The sequence below is a fragment of the Myotis daubentonii genome, chromosome 9, assembly GCF_963259705.1.
Source record: "Myotis daubentonii chromosome 9, mMyoDau2.1, whole genome shotgun sequence".
NCBI lineage: Eukaryota > Metazoa > Chordata > Mammalia > Chiroptera > Vespertilionidae > Myotis > Myotis daubentonii.
The window spans coordinates 73,904,754-73,928,647 of NC_081848.1; the positions used below are offsets into that span (position 1 = coordinate 73,904,754).

General features: G+C 38.4%; 1 protein-coding gene across 4 annotated transcripts in view; it reads left to right on the forward strand.

Annotated features, from left to right (window-relative positions):
* Window positions 1-23,894, forward strand: part of LRRC4C (leucine rich repeat containing 4C) — a 994,437-nt gene that overhangs the window by 965,519 nt on the left and 5,024 nt on the right. For all 4 annotated transcript variants that reach the window (XM_059709619.1, XM_059709620.1, XM_059709621.1 and 1 more), the window contains one exon: window positions 2,589-2,639. The gene's annotated coding sequence lies outside the window, so the exon portion shown is untranslated. The remainder of the gene's footprint in view (window positions 1-2,588; window positions 2,640-23,894) is intronic.

Here is a 23,894-nt window from a genome sequence, read left to right on the forward strand (position 1 = left end):
ACCCTCACTTTACAGATGAGGGCATTGGAGGCTAAAAATTCCATGGAACTTGCGTAAGTCACAAAATCACTATGTGTAATGTTGGAATTTTATCAACTTACATTCTGTGTGCTATCACATGCTCTGATTTAGGATTCCTCATCATCTCCATGTTTATACTCCCCCTTTCACCTGCTTTTCTCTACTTCTCTGGCTTTTTGTTTCCTTATCTATATCATTGGACCATTGATGGGCTCCATCAATAAACAAATCATATGAACTCTATGTCCTGAGACTTCATGTTGTAGGAGACAAAATACATGCATACATGCATACATACATACTTACATACATACATACATATGCATTATCGCTAGTTGTGAGGAATGCTAGAAAGAGCAATAAAGCAGAGTAAAGGGATAGAGAAGGATGAGGACAAGGAACAGTTATATTTTAAGCAGCAGAGCTGAGGAAAACCTCTCTGAGCAGGTGGCTTGGAGGAAGTGAAGGAGCCAGGCCTACAGATATTTGGATAAGAGAAGTACCATTGTCATGTGCCTATATAGCTACAGCTCTGTCTGGGTGAGGAACATTCTAAGCAGAAGAGACGGCAAGTACAAGTTTCCTGAGGAAGCAGTGGAGGTCGAGTTAGAATCAAGAGTTTCTTTTGGAGACGTTATTTCCAAAGCCTCCAACTGGAGGTCTTAAATTAGTGGATACATATCTGTGTTGCCGGCTATAGATGTTTATATTTTTGGCAGTCTTTAGTTTGTAGGGTGTTTAAAGCTACTATGGGACCACTTAAAGAGCAAGTACAGATACAGAAGAGGTCCCTTAAGGGAGCCCTGGTGCACTCTAAGGGTTAGTGGCCCAAGAGGTAAGGCAGAGCTACTGATGGAGGCTGAGCAGGGTGACCAATGAGGTGAAAGAAAAATTGAGAGGGATTTCCTGGGAGCCAAGTGCAGGGAGGACAGAGTGGTCACTAGGTCTAATGCTGCTAATTTTTGCCTAATATGAGAAATGAGAATTGGCTGCTTGATTTAGCAATGGACCTAAGTGTATCTCCCGCCTCTTCTTTGCCCCCTCTACACATGTGTATCATTACTCATTGCCTTGCTCTCACGTTATTATAAATCCCAAGCACATTAACTTATAACTCATATTTTATATGCCCTATTGAAGGATGGTTAATGGTTCTTGAAACTATATTTGGGGAAACTTTCTGTAAGACTAAGTTACCCATTTTAAAAAAAATATATTTTTTTTATTGATTTTAGAGAGGAAGGGAGAAGGAGAGAAACATCAATGATGAGAGAGAATCATTGACTGGCTGCCTCCTGCATGCCCCCTACTGGGAATCGAGCCCACAACCCAGGCATGTGCCCTTGACTGGAATCGAACCCAGGACCTTTCAGTCCACAGGCTGACGCTCTATCCACTGAGCCAAACCAGCCAAACCATTTTTTAAAACCGATGACAAAAAATGCACAGATGATCTCAGAAATAAAATTTAATCTTATTCCATTTTACTTATGGAATAATAATAATATTCATCTGTGGTATATTGCTTGTAAGTTTATGAAACATTTTGACTTACATTATGTTTCAAAAAAAAACCATGTCACGCAGTAAAATACTCAGCTCAGAAGCTTACAGCATCAGACTCCACCACCTGCTAGCACCTCCTTGAAGGAGTCAACCACAGACACACACTTCACTCCTCCTCATCCCTGGAAGATTTTAACACCTGCCTCCCTGTTGTTCTCTGCAGTCCTGCTCCTGATAGAATTCTTGGTGATTTCAATATCCATGTGGGTCTCTGGGCCTTGATGACTAAGTGCATGGGCTTTTTCTATCTGCTCTTGCTCACGATTTCCTCTTTTTTGCAGCTTGCACCAACTGCGCAGCTAAGCTGTAAAGATCTGTACTGTATTGGTTGGAATGAAAGATTGTTTCGTTTACTTCATCATGCTGTGCAAAATGCCAACTCAACCTCTTCATGTTTCTTTGCTTCAATTACTCTGAGGCCCTCAAGATCAGATTCTAAATTTTAATCTGCCATTGCCACCAGAGTGTTAGGAGGAGAGTAGGGGCAGGATGAAGTATGGGGAAGATGAGGAGATGTTCATATCTTTATTGGTTTTGGATGTGGGGGGCGGGCGGTGGGAAACAGTTGGAGTTTGTCGCAGAAACTAATGTCAAATTCTTAACATATCATTTGACTTTAATAATTCAGAGAGCTCTGCTTACTTATTTCTTATATATATTCAAAATACATTATCCCATTTGATCTTCAGAGGTGGTATTGATCAAGACACTGGAACAGAGAGAACATGGGACTTGCTTAAGGTCATACATCTGATAAATCAGAACCAAGTATAGACTACAGATCTTCTGACACCAATTGTATTTTTTATTTGCATTAAGCAATGCATTGTTCACTATGGCCAATAGTTAAGATAGTTTTTTGGCTTTCCTCCCAGGAAAGTGTTAAAATACAGTTGTGATTCAATAGTAAATATTGTCACCAGTGTTGTCTATGGTGATAGTGGTGGCTGCAGATCGAGAAATATGCTGAATTCTTCTAATGTATGCTTTTGTTTTTTTAGATTGTCAAACACGTTGCCTGTTTACGCATGGAGACCACAATGGAGAGCTAGGTGGGTGACAATTCATGCTAAATGTTTCCCACAACATCCTGAACACCACAGCATCAGCTAATGGGCAGTGGCTCATTATACACTGTCAACTCCAATAACAGCAATGATTGGCTTTGCCAGCATGAGCAACTGCAAACCACTAATGGATTTAAAAAAAAAAAAGAGGCTGCAATATAGTAGAAAAGACATATGTGGAGTCATTTTTTGCAAATTCCTTGTATGTTTCTCTTTGCCAGTTTAGAAACAGCCTTCATGTTCCCAGCTTGGCCCCAGAGATGGCTGTCGCTGGGATTCCCTTCCCTTGTGAGTGCCTCCTCCTTCAGTCATATTTTAAGGGCTAAAGATGTTATAAGGGTAGTGGTGGCTCGTGGTTGGAGCTGGATTAGTGTTTCTCCTGTGGAAATATTTCTGGAGGTCCCTCCTCACCGCACACCCCCCACCAGCCAATCATGCCATATGCCCAAACACGCTTACCCCTGACTGTAGCACAGCATCCGTGGGTGGCATTTCTATCCATAGAGAGGAGATCAGGAGGCAGCAGGTAGAAGTACTGACTTCTTGCTCTGAGACTTATGATCAAGTGTCTTTTGGTCTCCGTTACATTGTCATCTCCTGGAAGGCAGGATCCTGGATTTATTTTAGTCCAGTACCTATGAGCCATAGTTGTCCTTCCTTGAATATTTACCAACAACATTAATGCATTCCCTTCTAAAAAGTCCAGAATTAAGTTGGGAGTAGGGTTTAATCTTCTTGCCTTACTTGTCCCTAGGACAGTGTCTGACACAGTAGAATGACACTACTTGTTTGTTTAGTGAAGGAACAAGCGTTTGAATGAGTCCACCCTTCAGATGGGGTACCTTGTTGCCAAATTAAAGGCAAAGCAAACCTTTTCTAATTAGAGACAGAGAAATGATGACTTCTAGTGTTCTCTTCTCTCTCTCTCTCTCTCTCTCTCTCTCTCTCTCTCTCTCTCTCTCTCTCTCTCTCTCCGTGGGGGGTGGGTGGGGTGGGCACCAGGAATAATGCCCTAAAAGTGGTTGTTTATTTTGGGAGGCAAACGCTAATCTGAAGCTGTTTTCTTTATTTTTATATTCAAATGTCTGTATAACAGCAAAGCACCAGAGACCGATTCATTGCTCACAAATGATCTATGCGGTAATAATGAGCTTGCTTTTCCAGCTGTGCTGCATTTTGGTGCTATCCTGGGTTTAATTGAAAATATGCTGTGACCTTGGTTTTGTTCACTGGGCATGGGGGGTGTCTAATTGGCATGAGACCTCTGAAGAACTCCCTTTTAGCAAATGTCATTTAGCTAATTTGGGGTCCGCCTTCGGGAAATCATGTGTGAAGTCCTGTAAATTCAAGATGCATATTATTTGCATGCAAATCACATGGAGCTAATAGTTTTTCTTTAAAAAATGAAATTAACTTTTTATTTTGCTATACCTATTTGTTGAATTCTAAACGCTATCAGTATGATAATAGTATTGGCCCAAAAAGTCTCATGTTTCATCATAATTAAATAAACAGCTTGTGAATTGCAGTCCAAAAAATGTCTGTTCCACTCTTAACTTAAGGGGTTTCCATAGAAACCGTGGGCAGCAAGTTTAACTGACATTTATTGGACTTGAGGCTATATGCAGCATTGATATCTCTGTTTTTGTCTCTGTCCCTCTGCGCATATGTCTCCTTCTCTTCCTTTAACCCTCATAATCCTCACCCCACCTCAGTCCTTCCCCTGCCCCTCATTTTCCTCCTCCCCTTCTCTTATGAGCAATGAGGAAGTAATTTGGACTCAGTTAGATTTAACAAATGCAATAATACTAAAATGAGCTCTGATACTTAAGTGTAATTGTGTTATTAGCTGGAAATGTTTTTCTTCAAAAACAAAAGAATTGAGAGTGAAGTTTGCTCAAATAGCACATGCTGGCCAGAAGGAACCTAGTGGAAAATTTGCAGTCTGCATATCACAGTCTACATTCATACCCCAACAACAGCTTTTCCTTCATTTAGTCAACCCAGACTGATGTTTCTCTTCAGTCCTAATTTTCAGCCTTCTAAATAGAGCATAGTTATTATGCTGATTATATTCCAAGAGAAAAGATAAGTTTATTTAGGAAAGAAAACATACTCTACATATTGTATACCTACTGTGTGCCAGATATTTTGCTATGCAGTTTCATTTAGGTTGTCTTAGTTAATCACACAAAATATACCGCCAGGCAGGAAAATGGATTTGGAGCTGGTGGTTGAAGTTTAGCGCCACTCCACCATCAACCCCCAACCAACTGTCTTGGTAGAGTGCTTTAATGCTGTCTTAGTTTCTCAAAGAAAAAATGAATATAAAGCACTTCTAAAAATGGACTTTTATTAGGATTAGTGATGATAATGTAGCCAGTGCCCTGTGGTAGTGATGTTTCTCTCTATCCCTTTAACAATGAGGAAAATAAGTTGCCAAAAGAATAAGTCATTTATCCAAAGCTATAAAGTGTGTACATGCAGTGCAGTGGTTAAAATGGGTCAATTTAGATAGATGTAGGATCAATTACTGATGGTGTGATTTGGGTAAGTAATTATCAGAGCATCTAATTGAAGGATCATGCAGTTGTTATGAGGATTAAGTAAAATTGCATGTGTAAAATACTCAGAGAGTGTATGTCAGCTAGAAAACCTTATATTTTTTGCTGTCTCCCTCCTTCCTCCACCTTCTGAATTGTTTTGTTTTCAGTATGGATTTAAAGTAAAAAAAAAAATGATCGGTCTTTAAAATCTGTCCAATACTGATAGTTTAAAATGATCTTATAATTCATAGATAACCATGATAAAGGAAAGACAGGTAATATCACACCCATTTTACAGGTTAGCATAACAGAGATCCAGAGTGTTATTGGCAAGATCTCCCTACAGTGAAGGAGGAAGTTGAAAAATTTTTTTAATATATTTTATTGATTTTTTTACAGAGAGGAAGGGAAAGGGATAGACAGTCAGAAACATCGATGAGAGAGAAACATCGATCAGCTGCCTCCTGCACGCTCCCCACTGGGGATGTGTCCACAACCAAGGCACATGCCCTTGACCAAATCGAACCTGGGACCCTTCAGTCCACAGGCTGACGCTCTATTCACTGAGCCAAACCGGCTAGGGAGGAAGTTGAAATTTTTACGTAGATCTCTAGGATTCTCATATTAAAACTCTCAAAGACTATTGTTCTTCTTTGGGTCCTATGTACATGTGTTTTAAAGCTGAAATCTAGCTGATTTTAATTCATATTTCTAATTATGGTGAGAGGAAAAAACTTTGGGCGGGGAAGGAGAAAATGAAGTAGGGAAGGGATACTTATAGACATATTTCCAGGTTGTTCCCTCAGGATTCAAAGGGGCATGTACAATTGCAATTCTCAATCTTAGGGGCAGATGAAGCATTGATTTTGCATAGCAACACTTGAGTGTTTCTGATTGGAGAAAAAGGGTGGGATGGAAAGAAAAATAACTCAAGTCAGGTATCAGTCAGAGATGTTGGTGAGCACCCAGTGGTTTCAGAAGTGAGTGTACAGTTAGGACAAGGGTGTGACGGGGGCATGATTGCTGGAGAGCGTGATCATGAACACACACACAAACACACATACATGGATACACCCACATACATAGACACATATATAAAGGATTAATCTGAATGAGCATGGCTTTAAATTATAATCATTTTATTGCCCCAAAGAGCTTATACTAGGAGATACAATGTTATCTCTACCATTTTTATCTGTTGTATGTTTAGGCTTGCTTAATTACTAGAATATGCATTCTGTGTTATCTTTGAAAGAATCCTCACAAACCCCTTTCTTCATTTTGTATTAATTAATTAAAAATAAATAATATAATCTCTAAAGCCACTTAGCCAGACACCCAGGAATAGTAGCAGTCATGATGTGCTGAAAGCATATGAACAGGTCATGCAGAGTAGGTAACCCCTCTGTGCTGTGGAAGTTCCTCTTTTGCTCAGGATTCCTCATATATGTTATGGGACACATGGCTCCATTGTCAATGTAGTAAGTCTTAATCCCTTTCTTATTTCTTAGATGAAACAAATTATAAATGTAAATTTTAACATTTTTTTATTTTATGCCCTAATGCAGTGATGGCAAACCTTTTGAGCTCGGTGTGTCAGCATTTTGAAAAACCCTAACTTAACTCTGGTGCCGTGTCACATATAGAAATTTTTTGATATTTGCAACCATAGTAAAACAAAGATTTATATTTTTGATATTTATTTTATATATTTAAATGCCAGTTAACAAAGAAAAATCAACCAAAAAAATGAGTTTGCGGGCCACCTCTGACACGCGTGTCATAGGTTCGCCATCACTGCCCTAATGGATCATCTTGGTAAATTTGGTGCTGAGGAGAGTGGATAAGAAAAGGAATATTTCTCTATACTCTACAGAAGAGTCAACACACTTTTTTTTTGTAGAGGGGCAAAGAATAAGTATTTTAGAATTTGTGAGCCATATCGTCTGTCACAACTGCACAATTCTGTTTTACTGTGATAGCAGCCTTAGATAATACATCCATGGATGGGTGTTTAAGTGTTCCAATAAAACTTTATTGAAAAAAACACAAGTGGTAGGCTGAACTTTGTTTATGGGCAGTAGTTTGCCAACCATTGATCTTAGAGTTTTGCTTACATCTCCACCTATCTCCCATGTCTGCTCATGTGGCAATTATAGCTTAAAAGATAGGACTGAGGAGTGTAGGAGTGACAACTATATCATATTCTTCCCTCATTTTGTGTACTGTACTTTTTGTCACACTTACTTTTGATTAAACTTTATCCTTTCCCAATTTCTTTAGCATAGGAAGAGCATATGTTCTGTCTGCATTTTACAGAAGGATACAGAAAATTTAGATGTCTCTCATTAATGACACCTAGCATCTATAGAACCCACCTTTCTTTCTATTGGATTATTCTTTCTAAAATGCACCATTTAAAGAATAAAGAAAGATGGTGGGAGAAATAACCAAGAGATAACTTTCATTATCCAAACCAAGGAAAAAATAGTTGACTAATGGCTTAAATAGGGCCAATCATAGGCTCCCCTACTTTCTTATCCCGTTAAGGTACCATAGGGGACTGAGTTCCTTATTGCTCTACATGTGTATTCCTGCTTTTTGTCATGATTTATTTTTAGATACACTGCATTGTAGGCAAATAAATGCAGGAAAATAGAAGGAGTTCTTCCTTTGCAAGTACTGTGTTACCTGAAGCTTGTTCATATTACAATTGAGTCCTCATTTTACAAGGTTCCATGATAACTGAGTGCAAATCTGTTATAAAAGAAGTGTGCAAGAAAAAGGACTTGGTTCCAATATGAATAAACTATGGTTAACACTGGCACCAAGCAAAATGAGGACTGCCTTAAGTAAATAAATAAGAATCCAATTTCCAAATGTCCTGCATTGGCCTTATAATTCCCTCTTTTGTGGTCATTAAGGGGAAACAAGGAAATCACTGATTATAGTCATTTCCATTATCTGACATGTCATCACCAAGGTTTCCTCATTATGCAATGTTAACAGTGTTGAGGTTACTTGAAAGCAGTTCCAGTTCTAATTAGGAGGCCATCCCCACTATCTGTATTCTGATTAAGTGACATTGCCTGGAAACCACAGTAAGAGTCTACTCTGTTTCCTTCCCTTGCTCAGATCTCGTAAACACAGACTCAATTAAAGAGAGTTTCCTTATCAGGTTTTTATGGGTCATTTTGGTGAATTTATTAAAGGCGTAAGTCATGCTGAAACTGGAAGGCAGTGGCTCCGAGGCCTTCAGTGGGAGCCAGGTCTAGATGAGCAGGACTTGCTCTGATGGTTTAGGGAGTCCAGAGTAAATAGAAGTCAGAGCATCCAATTATGGGCCAGGAGTCTAGGGAGCTGGTGAAGTATGAAGAAGTCTTACAAAGGGAGGATTGCAGAACAGAGATATGGACATCATGATAGCATGTCAATTTTTATTTTAGATAAAAAGAAAAGCCTAGTTCAAGCCCTCATCTTTATATACTTAAATTATTCAAATAATTTCTTAGCTGACCTTTAGGTCTTACCATGTACTCTTCCCTATCTATTCTCCATATTATTGCAAATGCTTTTCCTTAAGAATTCTTCTCATTGTCTTGTTTCCTTTCCAACAAAAGGAGAAAAATCAAGTCCCTACAACCCATCTTATGACTTTATATAGAATCTAACTTCTTTTGATAATTTTTCACAGTGCTGTTACTTATTATTCCTTCTATCCCACTGCTTATTAGTATATGTTCCTAAGAGTAGTCTGCTGTGCCTCTCTCTGCCTATACTCATGTTACTTCCATACATTTTTCACCCACGGCATGCCTATTTTCCAATAAGCTCTCCCCCTTCTCTCTCTCTTTCTTCTCTCCCTTAGTGTGTCCTCCTAAAACTGTTCATTCTTCTCTAGCATTTCCTGCTATATTGTAATTTCTTGTCCCACTACACTGTGAGATTTATGTGAGACACTTGACCCCAAGGGTCAAGAACTGAGCACTGTGCTTGACACTTAGTAGGCTCTAAGAAAATTTTATCAAGGGGATAAATGCTTGTGTTTTTCTCTATCTTGGGATGTGAGACCTTTTGCTTATCCACAGTACATATCCTACTAAATCTCATGTCCACATAGCCTTCACTAACTATGCAAAATTTACTAGTTCCCTTTGAACACCAGACTATTTGTAATTATTCACATCACCATGTATACATTCACTTAATGTAGCCCTTTGGCATTGGTTCATAACTCTTTTTTTATGTTAGGCTTGTCTCAGCAGTGTTTTAAACAATCAGTGATGAGGACTTACCAAGTCAAAGGAGTTTCCGTGTAAAGTTCACACAGTGTTGGTGAACATACTTAGAATGATATACTATTAGAACTGAAATGACTTTTGAGATTCTTTTTCTCAGCACTCTCCAGTTAAATGAATCCCAGACGTGTTTAGTGCTTTCTGGTTACTGTCTAGGAAATTAGGGCTTTGCACATTTTAATAATAATCAGGGAAGAACGTATTTGGTAAAACATTGGAAGGTAGTTTTTAAATCTGAATGGCTCTATGTATGTGGTATTAATTCTCTTCAGATTCCTTGCAAAGCAATTTAAATTGCATTACTCATTAAAAAAATATCCATATGCCTTTTGGGTGCTACTGTTGATTTGTTTGTTTTCAACTTATAATGGCAATGATGACCTTGCACAGGGCATTTCCTAAGGATTAATGATCAGGTGGGGGTTAATGGCTATCAACTCCTCCCAGCTAATCATCAACCCCAAGGATATACAGGAAGCCAAGTCATTAACTGCATTGCCAACTTCTGACATAAAATCTTTCTCTACCTGCCTTGCCAAGGACTTATGTTTTCAAAAGCTGCTTTGGTTACTTTGCCTGTCATTCACTTGTATAGGAAAATATGTAAATATTAGTATTAATAAATAAATATATGTAAACATAAAAGAATAACTGTTAGCCTCTGCAGACTGACAGGAGAATGCCATGAGGAGATACCTAATTTTCCATATTTTGATTAAATGTAATTTGAAATGTTCTGCCTCTTTTATTTGCTATCCTTTAGTTCCTTTTTTACAAACTCAGATTCCCTAGAAAGGAACATTCTATTGTGAATCCTGAGTAGCTAAAAAACATATCAAGTTTCTGCAATTTAACTCCACCCAACATTAAAGTTTTTGGGTAGGGGAGTGAGGAGCAGGGTGGGTTACAGAGGATTTGATTATAGTTGTTTTAATGGAATATAATTATTTCTCATTTATTCCTGATATACACTTGACCTTTACAGATATTAGTAAGCATGATATTGTCTCCTTTGGCTTTAGTCATTATTACCCAAAGTATTCTAAGAGCTAGATAAACATTAACAATTCAATTGAGCTATCTCAGTTCATTTTCACTTGAGGAACAAATGAAGAAAAGATGTGGAGCAATGAAGTTCCGATTTCTTTCTCTTGAGGAAGCTCAGGATCCCATTTCCTCACGCCAGCACCCTGATTCTTACATCGACACAAAATCCATAACGAGATGATGTGGGTGACAAATTGTCACCTAAATACCAGTGTTTAAAGTGTGTGCCAAGGATCACTGTCACCCAAGGAAGGCTTCATTCCAGAATCTTTTACAATAGACATTCGTCTTGAAGAATTTACTCACATCTGGGTCTAGTTCTTAGTTTTTATTTTATTTTATTTTATATATTTTTTTTTATTTTCAGCAAAGTGATATTGGTAGCTCATCATGATGAAGCATGGGGTTCAGGGAGCGGATCTCCCCCTTGCAGGTTCTTACCTTGCGAAGTTTAAAGAATAAATGTATCAGACTAAAAGGACTTGTTAGTAAAAGGGTGGGAATTTATTGGAGGCAAATACAAAGTCACATGTAGGGAGGGGTTCAGGGGGTAACCAATTAAGCCCCCTTTTTTCTAAGGTTTATAAATTCTGTAGTTCTTTGTCTCTTCATGTTCCCTTCTAATTGGATCCCTTCCCCATTTTATGACCCTGTGCTTTTCTAATTAGTCACTCTTTCGCAGAATATCAACTTCAAAGTCCAAAACCCAGGTGGTACCCCACACTTTCCCTCCCCCTTATCTTGCAACATTCCTTTATCTCCTGTGAAAATATGTTTCCCTCTTTCCAACATCTGTCCAAATTTCTCTGTTCTCTGTGAAAGTATGTTTCCTTCCTCCTGGTACTCTGTGACTTTTCTTTATCCTCTGTAAATGCATGCCTTCTGGCAGCTCCAAGCCCTCACCTATGCAGTCCTCCCCCAGGGACCCTTTTTATTTCTAAGGCTCTCTAAACCTGTCCTTTTATCTCTAAAATTCCTTTCAATGAGAAGGTACTCACAGTTACTAAACACAGAAGAAATGGATATTTAGAGCAGACTGCCAATTTGCTAAATTATAGCTAGAGCTATAATAGACCCTTCAAATTTTTCAATCTGTCAAATTTTTTTCATGTAGAACTTAATTTTTTTGCAGTCATAAATCTCTTAGAGAACATAATGATAAACCCAATGAAGAACCTTCCTCTAAAAATACACAATCACATTTATACAAAAATGTGCATGTAAAGAGATTCACAAATTGCCCACGATCCATTCATGAACTTCTGAGGAACAAGTGGATTGAACTATGGAAAAGCAAATTATAATTAAATAAGGTGGTTGATGAAAAATAAAACAAAAACATCTTAATTGTATGATTCAAATTGCTTTAGCATCAGGTTAGAAGACTCTGATTTATTAATCATTTTCCATAATTGGGCTTTAGTTGTCAACAGTAGATAAATATCAATAATAAAAACAATGACAAATATTCATACAGTATTGACTATATATACCAGGAATTGTTCTTCTTACTATATTTACTCATGTATCCTCACAGCAATAGAGTATGTAAATCAGGATATTCAATCTCTAGGAAGTTTCACAGATGTATCTCTGACTTTTTTAAACTCTCTATATTTCATTAGTGTACACTTAGTTATTTAAGCAATTGGCAATTTACAATAACCAATATTTTCTAGAGTCTACTTTTATTTATTTCTTTAATTCCTTATTTTCTTCCTTTTTTATTTCATTTAGTATACACATGTTTAGTATATATAATGTGCCAGGGTACTATACTGTGGATGTGGTATTTAGCTTACAGCTTATTGCTGGTAAGGGTAAATTTTTACCCACATCTGTTGTCTTCAATCACCCATTTACTTGCTGCTATTTGGAAATCTTCTTCACTAGGTTAATTTATTTATAATCTTTATTGTTTGTGGGGTGGGGGTAAAGACTAGTTATTGAGGCCCTCTTTTACCATTTATAGTGAGTTGTATACCATTTTTAACTTTTTGATTCATACATGGAGCTTATCAATGAACTTGATATATTATTTGTTATTATAAGATTAGCTGATTAGCCTGGCTCCTGAACAGATATTAAAATATGGACTCCATTCAGAAATGCAATTCAGCAAATATTTACTGATAGTCTAGACATCATTCCATTCCTGTCCTTAGAAAGTTTGTGATTAGCTCTAGTCGTTTTGGCTTAGTGGATAGAGTGCCAGCCTGTGGACTGAAGGGTCCTGGGTTCAATTCTGATCAAGGGCATGTTCCTCAGTTGCAGGCTTGATTCCTGCCCCTGGTCAGGATGTGTGCAGGAAGCAACCAATTGATGTGTTTCTCTCACACTGATGTTTCTCTCTGTCTGTCTCTCCCTTTCCTTTCCACTCTTTCTAAAAATCAATGGGAAAATATCCTTGAGTGAGATTTAACAACAACAAAAGAAGTTTATGATTAAATAGGTCAGATGCATTTCCAAATATTTAGATTCAAACACAGATTTTAGAAGTGCTGTAGTCTTGGCATTACAGACACTTAGGGAAGGGGTGTATTAATACTGGCCAGTAAGACCAAGGAAGGAATGGTAGAAAGTGTTCATTGCAAAATTGGCTCTGACGTTGGGTACAATTTTGAAAGATAAATCACAGAAGAGCATCCCAGGCCATAGAGAAAACAGGATCAAGTCCCTGAAGAGGTAAAGTAGGGAGTCTTTTTTAGAATCAGAAACAGCCTGCAACCTCGACTGTATTATGGAGAACAGTGGGACTGGGAAAGCAATATGGTGCAGCAGCATGGTGTCGTGCATGTCATATAAGGTAGTGGTTTTCAAGAGGGCAAGGCCCCCTCCCCCAGGAACATTTGGTAATGTCTGGAAACATTGTAGATTGCCATAACTGGGGGTACTACTGGCATCTAGTGGGTAAAAGCAGTAAGGGAGTTAGGCTTTATTCTGTGAGCACTGGGGAACTATTGGTGGGTTATGTTCTCTTGAACTGTGATTGTCTAGGTCAGTGATGGCAAACCTTTTGAGCTCAGCGTGTCAGCATTTTGAAAAACCTTAACTCTGGTGCCATGTCACATATAGAAATTTTTTGATATTTGCAACCATAGTAAAACAAAGATTTATATTTTTGATATTTATTTTATATATTTAAATGCCAGTTAACAAAGAAAAATCAACCAAAAAAATGAGTTCGCGTGTCACCTCTGACACACGTGTCATAGGTTTGCCATCATTGGTCTAGGTCCTTGTGTATTGTTACACTAAATCTGCAATGTGTCACTTTGAAGACACCCCACCCCCAGGAAAAGTATGTAATGAAAACCCCGGCTTTGCATACAAAGATATCATGTCTTAATCATTTGGTGACCCTGAATCTGAAAAAGAAAGAAGGAAGGGGAAATAAATTTTTATGCCTCGGTGGGGCTCCAGACTCAAAAATGTTAGTGCAAAGGAGAATGCAGGCATTGTTACAAACAGGCACATTTCTGATAATTGGAACAATCTGATTTCATTTCCCAAGGAATTAAATAACAAGCTGTGTGTGGAGCTTGAAGTTTTAGCTTTATTCTTCAGTGAAGCATTTCACTAGACCAACACAGCAAGCAGCAATCATCAAAATATAAACATATCCCTGAATATCTTAAATCCTACCCTTTAATTTGAAAAACAAGTCAGTCATCTATATTTCATTCCTTCATAAATAATCAACCTCAAAATGTGAGTATGATCAAAAGGATTCATAAGCAGCAGAAATTCCATGCCAGGTATGCGTATCTCACATGAGGCTAAGCAAGAAAAAAAAATAATTTTATTTTAGCTGTGCCAAGTTGTTGACTATATTTCTGGGCCTGCTTTTCGAACATGAGTAGATTTCACTATTTGTTGCTAAGACGGAGTTGGGGCTGGCACAGCTACCGCAGTTCTTCTCTTATTCCAAGTTGTTCCTTTGGATTCTGGCAGAAGAATCAGGAGATCTTTTGCACTTGTGGCTTTTCTAATAAGTGGTTCAAATGAGCTCCAGAAGCAGGAATGTGATGATCAATTGAAAAGGGCTTTGGGGATAATGTGACTCTCTGCCCATGAGAATTCTTGTTCTCTACTCTAAGCGTTATATCCATGGGAGGGACCAGAAAGTTGAGTCAAGCATTCCTAGATCTGAAGTATATGTGAAGAAGCAAATCATGAAAAGAGCTTTGGCATCATCCAAGTTGGAATTTTCAAGGAAATTGTGTTATTTTTAGGCACATACAGCAGAGGGCATTGTTTGGCTAAACTTAAAACAAGGGCTGCTATTGATAATAATAGATAAAGAGGGAGGAAACAGGGAAAATTTTTCTGTAAAAAACAAACAAAAAAGAGAGCAGGGAGACAACAAAATGACCTTTATATTGCTTTGTTCTCCCAAGCTTTTCTTTGTAGGAAGGACCTCTGTGAGAATAGCTAAAAACTGGACAAGCAATGGTCCAGAAATTAATGAAATTCCTACTAGGTGAATTGAACTCTTCTAGATGCCAGGGATCAAGGAGCATATATATATATGACATCATTTAGGTCCTCCATGAATTTATAGCTTTAACCAGCTACACGCTGCTCCTGTCTGCTTGAATGCCCATTGATTCATTCATTCATGTCTTTGACAAATGTTCGATGAGTATTTTTTTCTAAATAAATACTACTGAATAGGGGAGACAAGTCTCTACTTCATGGAACTTAACATTCCATTCAGATGAAAGAGGCAGTGTGAAAATAAACATCAAGTAAGTGAGAAAATATCAAATAATGATATGTAGTAGGATGATTGATGGTGATAGAGGGGCTACTTAGGCTGGCTGATCAAAAAAGAACTTTCCGAGAAGGCAAAATTTAAAGGGAAACCTGAATTATAAGGAAAACTAACCATACAGAAATCAAACGGCATGTACTTCAGGCAAAGAGAACTCTAATGAAAAGGTTTTTTTGTGTTTATTTTTGGGGGGAGGTTAGGAGCTTGGAGTTTTTGAGGAATGAAAGAGGTCCAGTGTGTTTGAAGAAAGCTGAAAGGTAAGGGCAGTAGGCAGATGCCAGACAATCATTTGTTAGAGGCCAAAACAGTTTTCATGATGCTCTACAAGGGTATAGAACTAACAGGAATATTTCAACCGAAGAATGATATGAAGATATTTATATAGTTAAACTTCACTCTAATTGTTGTATGAGGAATTGATTGTGGTAAACTGATTGAAAAAGTAGAGAAGCTGGCAAAAGGGTATTTTAATGGTCCAAGTGAGACATGACGATGATTTGGTCTAGAAAGGGACTATGGAGAGTCATAGATGGGCCCAGTGATATTTTAGTGATAGAGCCAAATGAATAGCATTGTTCTGGATGTAAATGAAGACGGAAGTCAAGATTTTTACTTTTTTGCTTCAAGCAACTGGGTGTGAAATAGTGGTGTTTCTAGAGGTGCAGAGGCAGGTATGGGGATTTGCTTTCAGTATATGCTGTGACATAATCCTCTAAATGTATGTTTATTAATGTTATTATCATCACTCCCACTTATGGATGGTGTGGGAGGTGCTGCTGGGAGAAAGTCACTTTGTCACTGACCCCTGAAAGTCAGAGACCTCAAATCCAGTTCCTTCTTGCCAGTGTCATTTACACCAGTAGAATGAGACTGTTTTTGGTAAAGCAGATCAGAAAATTTCTTCTTAATCAAGCAATGAAAAACACACTCATGCCCTAAAGATCCCTTCTCTCCAATTTTGGGAAGTCCAGAAAGCCTTAAAGGGTTGGCGGAAAGTAGATGGCAGGGGTGGGGTTTTCAGAAAAGGATGGGGAGTTCGTGAAATTGCAGGGATGCACGTGCGGTTTCCAGACATGCTTGGAACATGCCTGGCCATGCATTTCCTGTCTCATTTTAATGCTAAATCTTCACTCTTGGACATGATTTTTAGTATGCTGATGAACAATAGTTTGTCAAAAAATTACTTGAAACTGGTTTCTGGCACCATCTTGGATCTTTCTTATGCAAACCTGTTTTTTAGTTGTGGTCCTTGGGTTCTCTATCCAGTTCCTGTGAGCAGACTTACTAGTAGCTAGCTTTGGAATTTTCGCCTTTTTTGATGAGTTCACCCTGCTTTCTGTCAGGGGATATGTTGGAGAGAATACAAGAAAGCTAGTAGAAGTTTAAAGATTAACTAACGTTGTAGTGGCACAACCCAGTGAAAAAATTTACCAAAGATCAGTCAATAATCATAAGCTAACCTAACCCTCCTCAATGTATCTTAAATCTGGTTTTGTTCCTCTAGGTCTGCAAATATAGACTCGGCGAGAGGGGGGAGGGAGGGGGAACATGGAAGGTGCTTTCTATGCTTCAGCATTGTTCCAAGTTGGAAAGTACAGGATGCCATCAGGGAGTCCAAACTGAATGTGTGTTAAGTAGTCCCATGTGTGCAGTTTACAGAGTAGAGATGCGCAGCACTAGAAATCAGAGCTACCTCCTTCCTGATTTGCACACGAGTCTCCAAAATGATATCCTGCTTGCTCTGTGTACTCTGACTTATTTTAGTGTTCTTTTAAAAATTGGTATTATACTCCTGAAACTAATACACTGATATATATATATATATTTTAATGCGACCACATACAGAAGCTAATTTTGCCTTCAGTTCTGTTTTATCCTGTGCAAATTCAACTAGCTGGGTTAATTTTAACCTGTATACTTCTCAGTAGTTAGGTCATCAGATTGATGATCAGTTCCATTCAGTTCTAAAGTCAAGCAAGGGATGTCAATTATTAAAGTTGTCTGACTTTCCCATCAACCAATCATCTCTCTCCAATTTGTTTTACATATAAGGACAGCACCTTCCTAAAACAATGTTCTCATCATGTCCTTTCCTGCTTCAGACCTTGGGATTTCTTCCTAAGTCTCTGTATTGACACAAATCCAAATCCGTCTATTATGCATGCAGTGCCCCTCAATTGGGTCAACTTAACTATCTAAATTCTGCAATGTAAGCCTTGTGCTTCCACTAAGTCAGCTTTCCTATTATTTCATACTGCTACCCCTCTGCTTTTACAAGTAGTCTCTTCCCTCCTCCATCACCACCACCCTTTCTCTTAAAACTTGCTCTGATTATCTGTGCCTATTTTGATTTCTGACAATGCTTTATGGCATTTAGATGTTGAATGCATTGATTTACAGTAGTGCCTAGATATATACATGTACACTTTTTATTTTTTCATATGTACCTATACATTTATATCATAGCTCCAATAAGATAGTGGAGTTCTAGAAGGTCTGGCCAATATAGCTCTTTTATAATCCTTTTTTCACACTCTCCAGAGTATAGCAACATGATGGCTACATGTTTCTTTGTTTTTTCCTGTTTCTCTTTTTCTAGTACATCATTCTCTCTACTCACTGCTTCTCCTCATCTAATGAGATTGTAATGCCATCACCTCTAGATATTAAACATATGTATTTTTTACTATAAGCCACATAAGTCTTCTAGAAAAATTAAAATGCAGATCTAGATATTATTTTACCCTAAATTTTAATTTCTTAAAAAATTTAAACATTTTCTAGAAACATTGCAAGATCATTGTAGTTGGCCAAAGATTCTGCTTTTGACTGGACAAGTTGAGTCCCTGGGTTATAGATCTTTAAATGTTGTGTTATTTCCATTACATTTGCCTAGAGGGTCAGCCTTGGGCATATATACAAAATATTATTTTCTCTGAAAACCTGCAGAACCATATACTCCTGCATAAGGGGTGGAAAAAACTCAACAGATTTGCAAAATTGTGTTCCAAATGGGAGAAAAACGAACTATATTAGAAAATATTTGTATGATAAATTTGATTTGGAGAAAAAGTTATTTGAGTTTTGTTGTTTTCCTTTTCCTGTAAATTCTAGCACTTTTAAAAATTGAAAGAGGCATCCAAAGAAATGACTGCAGCAGAAAGCCTTCTTAGCATGACGGGATGGACTTCCACTCCTTTCTTAGCAGCAAATCATGTGGCTTCAGCTTTAGTTTCCTTTGATAGATCTCAGATTTATAATGGTGTAAGAATCAGATTTTTTTCTGCTGTCTTATTTGTCTTTACTTTGCTTTTGGTTAGAGGGAGAAGGAGGTGGAAAGGGGAAAAAGATATAGGGAGAGAGAAGGAGATAGAGAGGGAATAGAATGAGTATTAAAGTATCAGAATAGGTTTAACCATAGGTCACCAGAAAAAATAACTGTTTGTACTGTAAGGAATTGATGATTTTACATAATAAGAAAATGCAGAGGAAAGACAATTATAGGATTGATTAATTCAGCTGCTTATCACAAGATCAAGACTGCCAATTCTTGCCGAAACCGGTTTGGCTCAGTGGATAGAGCGTCGGCTTGCGGACTGAAAGGTCCCAGGTTCGATTCCGGTCAAGGGCATGTACCTGGGTTGCGGGCACATCTCCAGTAGGAGATGTGCAGGAGGCAGCTGATCGATGTTTCTCTCTCATCGATGTTTCTGACTCTCTATCTCTCTCCCTTCCTCTCTGTAAAATATTAATAAAATATATTTTTTAAAAAAGAATGCCAATTCTTTTCATTTTTCTTCCTTGGCATATATCAGCTTTGTCCTTAGACTGCCCCTTCTCTTGGTCACATGATGGCTACAGCAACTCCAGGCATCTTATCCTTACAAAGGTATCCAGAGACAGAATAAATAACTGCTGCTTTTTTTTTTTAAAGACAAATGTATTCAGTGTTAAGATCAGACTATTGCATTTAGCAATCAACAGCCTGGGTGCAAAAAACAAATCTACATTAAAACCCTTTGTTGCAATGCTTTACAATTTCCACAGAGCAGAAGCTAAAATAACCGGTTATACAATTAGCCACAGATATAGCCGTCAAGTTTTTTGACCATTCACATGCTGATTGTTGTAATTGCCAAAATCACGGTAGCATCTGCCACCTCCAAAATTGCTTCCTCTACCATGGCCAAAACCACCTCTGCCTCCTCCATCGTTATAGTTGTCAAAGCTGCAACTCCTGCCATGGCCACCGCCCGGGATTCCATAACCCTGTCCACCACTTCCATAGCCTCTGCTTCCTCTAAAGTAACCAGGACCACCTCCTGTATAACCGCCATCATTACCAAATCTATTATAGCCATCCCGCTGCCATCCTATCCACTCCCACCACGGCTGACACCAAAACCACCTGGACCACTGGAGTTTGAAGTTTCCTTCATGATCAAAGTTGCCATTCCCACCAAAACCACCTCCACAACCACCTCTGAAATTTCCACAACCACTCCAAGCTCTGGCTGGAGGAAGCACCAGCCATAACTTGCTTACATAGGCTCTCCCTACTTCACAGTATGGCCATTCGCAGGATGGTGTTTCTTGTATACACTCATGATCATCAAAGGTTACAAAAGCAGTCTCTCTTTTGGCCACTGCCTCGGTCAGTCATGATTTCAATCACTTCATTTTCCTATACTGTTCAAAATAATCTCTTAGGTGATGTTCTTCAGTGTCTTCTTCAATACCACCGACAAAAATTCTATTTCACAGTTAAGTGGGCACCAGGTCTCTTGAGAAAGCCCTCTCTGGTTCCACAACTCTTCCATCCACTTCCTGTGGCCCTGCATTCACAGCCGCATCCACCTGCTCCACATTGGCACATGTGACAAACCCAAAGCTTCTGGAGCGCTTGGAGTTTGGAATCTCATCATCACAGAATCTGTGAGCAAATCCAACTCTTTGGGAGACTCTGACTTAGACATGACAACTGAGGAAGGAGACACTCCAATGATGCTTACTCTGGGGCATCCACTGGCAGAAAGGAGTGATCTAACGAACCTATCTGCCCAAGAACTGCTCCTTTCCTATGTTTTTTTTTCTTTTTATGTGTGGGAGAAAAAATTTCCCCAGAACCCTTGCAGCTGATTTATCCTTACATCTCATAGGCCAAATTGTGTCACATGCCCAGACCTAACCGGTCTCTGGCCATAAGAATGGTGCAGCCAAAGTTCTTTACCAAAGAACTCAGCAAACTATAGTCTAAAGGGCATCCCGCAATCTGTTTTTGTGTGCCCTGTGAGTTAAGAATGTTTTTACCTTTTTAAATATTTGGGGGGGAAATTAACAACAATATTTTGAGATGAAATATTGTGAAATTCAAATATTATATTTTAAATATCATTGTCCATACATAGTTTAATCGGAACATAGTAATACACGTTCATTTCTCTTTTGTCTATAGCTACTTTCAAGCTATAACCACAGAGTTGAGTAGTTGCAGCAAGAGACCATATGGTCTGAAAAGCTTGAATATTTACTATCTGGAACTTTTTCAGAAAAATTTTGTCTAGTCCTAGCTTAAACCAAATTCTATTCACCCATCACTGCTGGGTCAGCCTCTCCCAAAACAGATAATATGATTTTGTGATTTTTTTTTTCTTTAAAGATGGGAGTGAATTTTCCTGAACAAAGTTTTCTTGGGAAAGAGTAAGGGAGTAGGATATTGATTAGGCAACAATCAGAGAGAGAGAAAGAGAGACTGAGGTTCACACACGTTTTAGATAAATATCCCGCCTTTAGTATTGTAAAAAGCTGACTCTCAAAATATAACCAATCAACATGTTGACAAGACAGTACTGAGTATATTGTTCACTAGGGTGAAGGAGAACACCACCCCACAAAGATTTAGGAGTGTCTGTGAGAGAAGTGGTGAGAATTGGGCCAGAATTTATTGAGAACTGTATGGTTTCCCAACACAAGAACTTGATTAGAACTGCATAAGAGTTTTGACACAACAGTCCAAGATTGGTGAAAACAGCAAGGTGGGGTGATGGATTCAAGATCTTAGAGCACAGACCTCCATTAATGCTTTCCTTGAGAGAGGTGATGGATCATTGGGTAAGTTTCTATAAGAACAATAAAACAAACCATTTGCTTTGGCAGGAGAATCCCAGAAGAGGCTAGAGATGCTTATAAAGACAGTGGAAAAGCAAAGTCATGTTGATGTTCATGGTAATGTGTGGTGTGGGGGTCTCCGTGTCCCCACTGAGTGTGGTAAGTGGTTTTGGTACTCAGTGTTTAGGAAGATTTGTTGTTGTTATAAATGAGTGTGAGTGCATGTGTCTATTGGGGACAGGGGGGTTGGATGGTTGTGTTTAAATGTATCTTTCTCCCACCTTGCTTCCAAACTAGTTCCAATGTATAGGCAATTTATGCTGACTTAGCAATGATGTTGTGCTAAGTAAGGCCTCCCCATTAGCTACTCTCGGCACTCAGTTCCTCCTGTGTGTCTTGGTCAGTGAAGCACAGGGTAGAGAAAAAAGAAAGGTCTGTTGACAAAGTCAAGCTCTCCTCTGGGACCAGGCTAAAAGTATTATAGTTTAATTTAAAACCCATGCAGATCCATTTGTAAATAAATGCTGGCAGATGACATCGTAATGGATAGTGCAGTGTGTACCTTTAAATTGATTTCCTTTTGATGTGATAAAAATATCTTATGAAAGAGATGTGGAAATGTGGATTTTTATGTAAAGTAACATAATTTAGATGTTAAAGTAGAAAACATTTTCTTGATAGTAGTTTATTTGATTCAATGACTGTACTAAGCATTGTTTGATGTAAGTTATAAATCAGCTTTGAATCATTACTTATGACTGATTTATGGAAAATCTTATTAATTGCAATAGGAAAAAAAGACCTTGAAGTAAGCAAGAAGTAAAAAAATCGAACAGCCTGGGGATGAAAAGAGGACAGGCATATCTACCCTGTAATGAATAGTAATATCACGTTTGCATGTTTTATTGATAGCATGTTTCTGATCATACCAGTTAATCCACACCACACAAATGATAAATATTGTTGTAACTCCTGTCTTATATGAGAAGAAACTGATTCCCATCATTTTATTTTCTAATATATATTAAATATTTATTATATGTTGCTTATTATGAGCCAGTAATGTTACATATATTATGTGACAGCCTTAACAAAAGCCTTTTGAATGCATAACACTGTTGTTCATCTTTCCCAGATGGGGAAAGTGAAGTATGGACAGATGAGTCTTCTCAATATAAGGTCCTGGAGTTTCAAGCAGGCCTAAGGAATCAGAAAGTCTCAATCCAGAGCCTTCTCTCTTGGTCACTGGACATAACTTTTTGCTGTTTCATATTTTAAAGAGAAAAAAAGGTAGCAAATGGCAGAATAAGGACTTATCTTCTTCACTTCTGTGCCATTTCCAGTCAACCAGTTCTATCACCCTGTGTTACCAGAGACCCTAAGATTCTAAGGAAAGTCATGGGATGGCGGGGGGGGGGGGGGGGCGGTGGGCATAGAAATGGAGGGGCAAGGCCTGGGGTCCCTACTCCTAAAAACATCAATCAATTAATGTATTAGGGATTTTATGTGTTTTTCTTTTCTTGCTTTTTCTCTTCTCTTCTCTTCTCTTCTCTTCTCTTCTCTTCTCTTCTCTTCTCTTCTCTTCTCTTCTCTTCTCTTCTCTCTCTTCTCTTCTCTTCTCTTCTCTCCTCTCCTCTCCTCTCCTCTCCTCTCCTCTCCTCTCCTCTCCTCTCCTCTCCTCTCCTCTCCTCTCCTCTCCTCTCCTCTCCTCTCCTCTCCTCTCCTCTCCTCTCCTCTCCTCTCCTTTTCTTTTCTTTTCTTTTCTTTTCTTTTCTTTTCTTTTCTTTTCTTATTCCCAATTTCCTTAAGAAGTGTGTGTTGGGGAAAGGGGAACACATCTAAAACTACAGCAAGTCATACAAATGAAAAATCTTTGATGGTCATGATTAGTGGAAATGTAAATAGGATTCTATTTAAAATGTAAATCTGAAAGGGTTTTTAAGGTCATTTTTAAATTTACCACATAGGATCTGACTCATGGAATGAAATCTACCAACTACATTAATGCTTATAAAGCCATCAAAGGATTAATATAATGAGTGGGTCTATGATATATAGCAATTAGTTGTTCTAAAATGTAGATTTTATAATAATTCAGGTTTGGTGAGGCCAACAAACAGATCGGGAGACAAGGACCATTAAAAAAAAGTTTGTTTATTTGTTTACTGACAGTTCCCCAGAGAAGAGACCCTGCCATGCCACACAGGGGAAATACCGGGCTTGGTCAGGAGGTAGAAGGAGCAAGGGGGAAATGTGGAACAAGAGACTTTGTTGTGTTTTGTGAGAGAAGGCAAGGTAAATAGGCTTGGATGGGCTAGTATTATCATCTCAGGGGATACTGGACAAAGGGATATCTAGCCCTAGAATGATTAGGACACAGGGATATTATTGGCCTGAATGTAAGAGTCATGTGAGAACCCCCAATAGGACATAGGGGGTTCAGATAGGTTGGTATGCAGACATG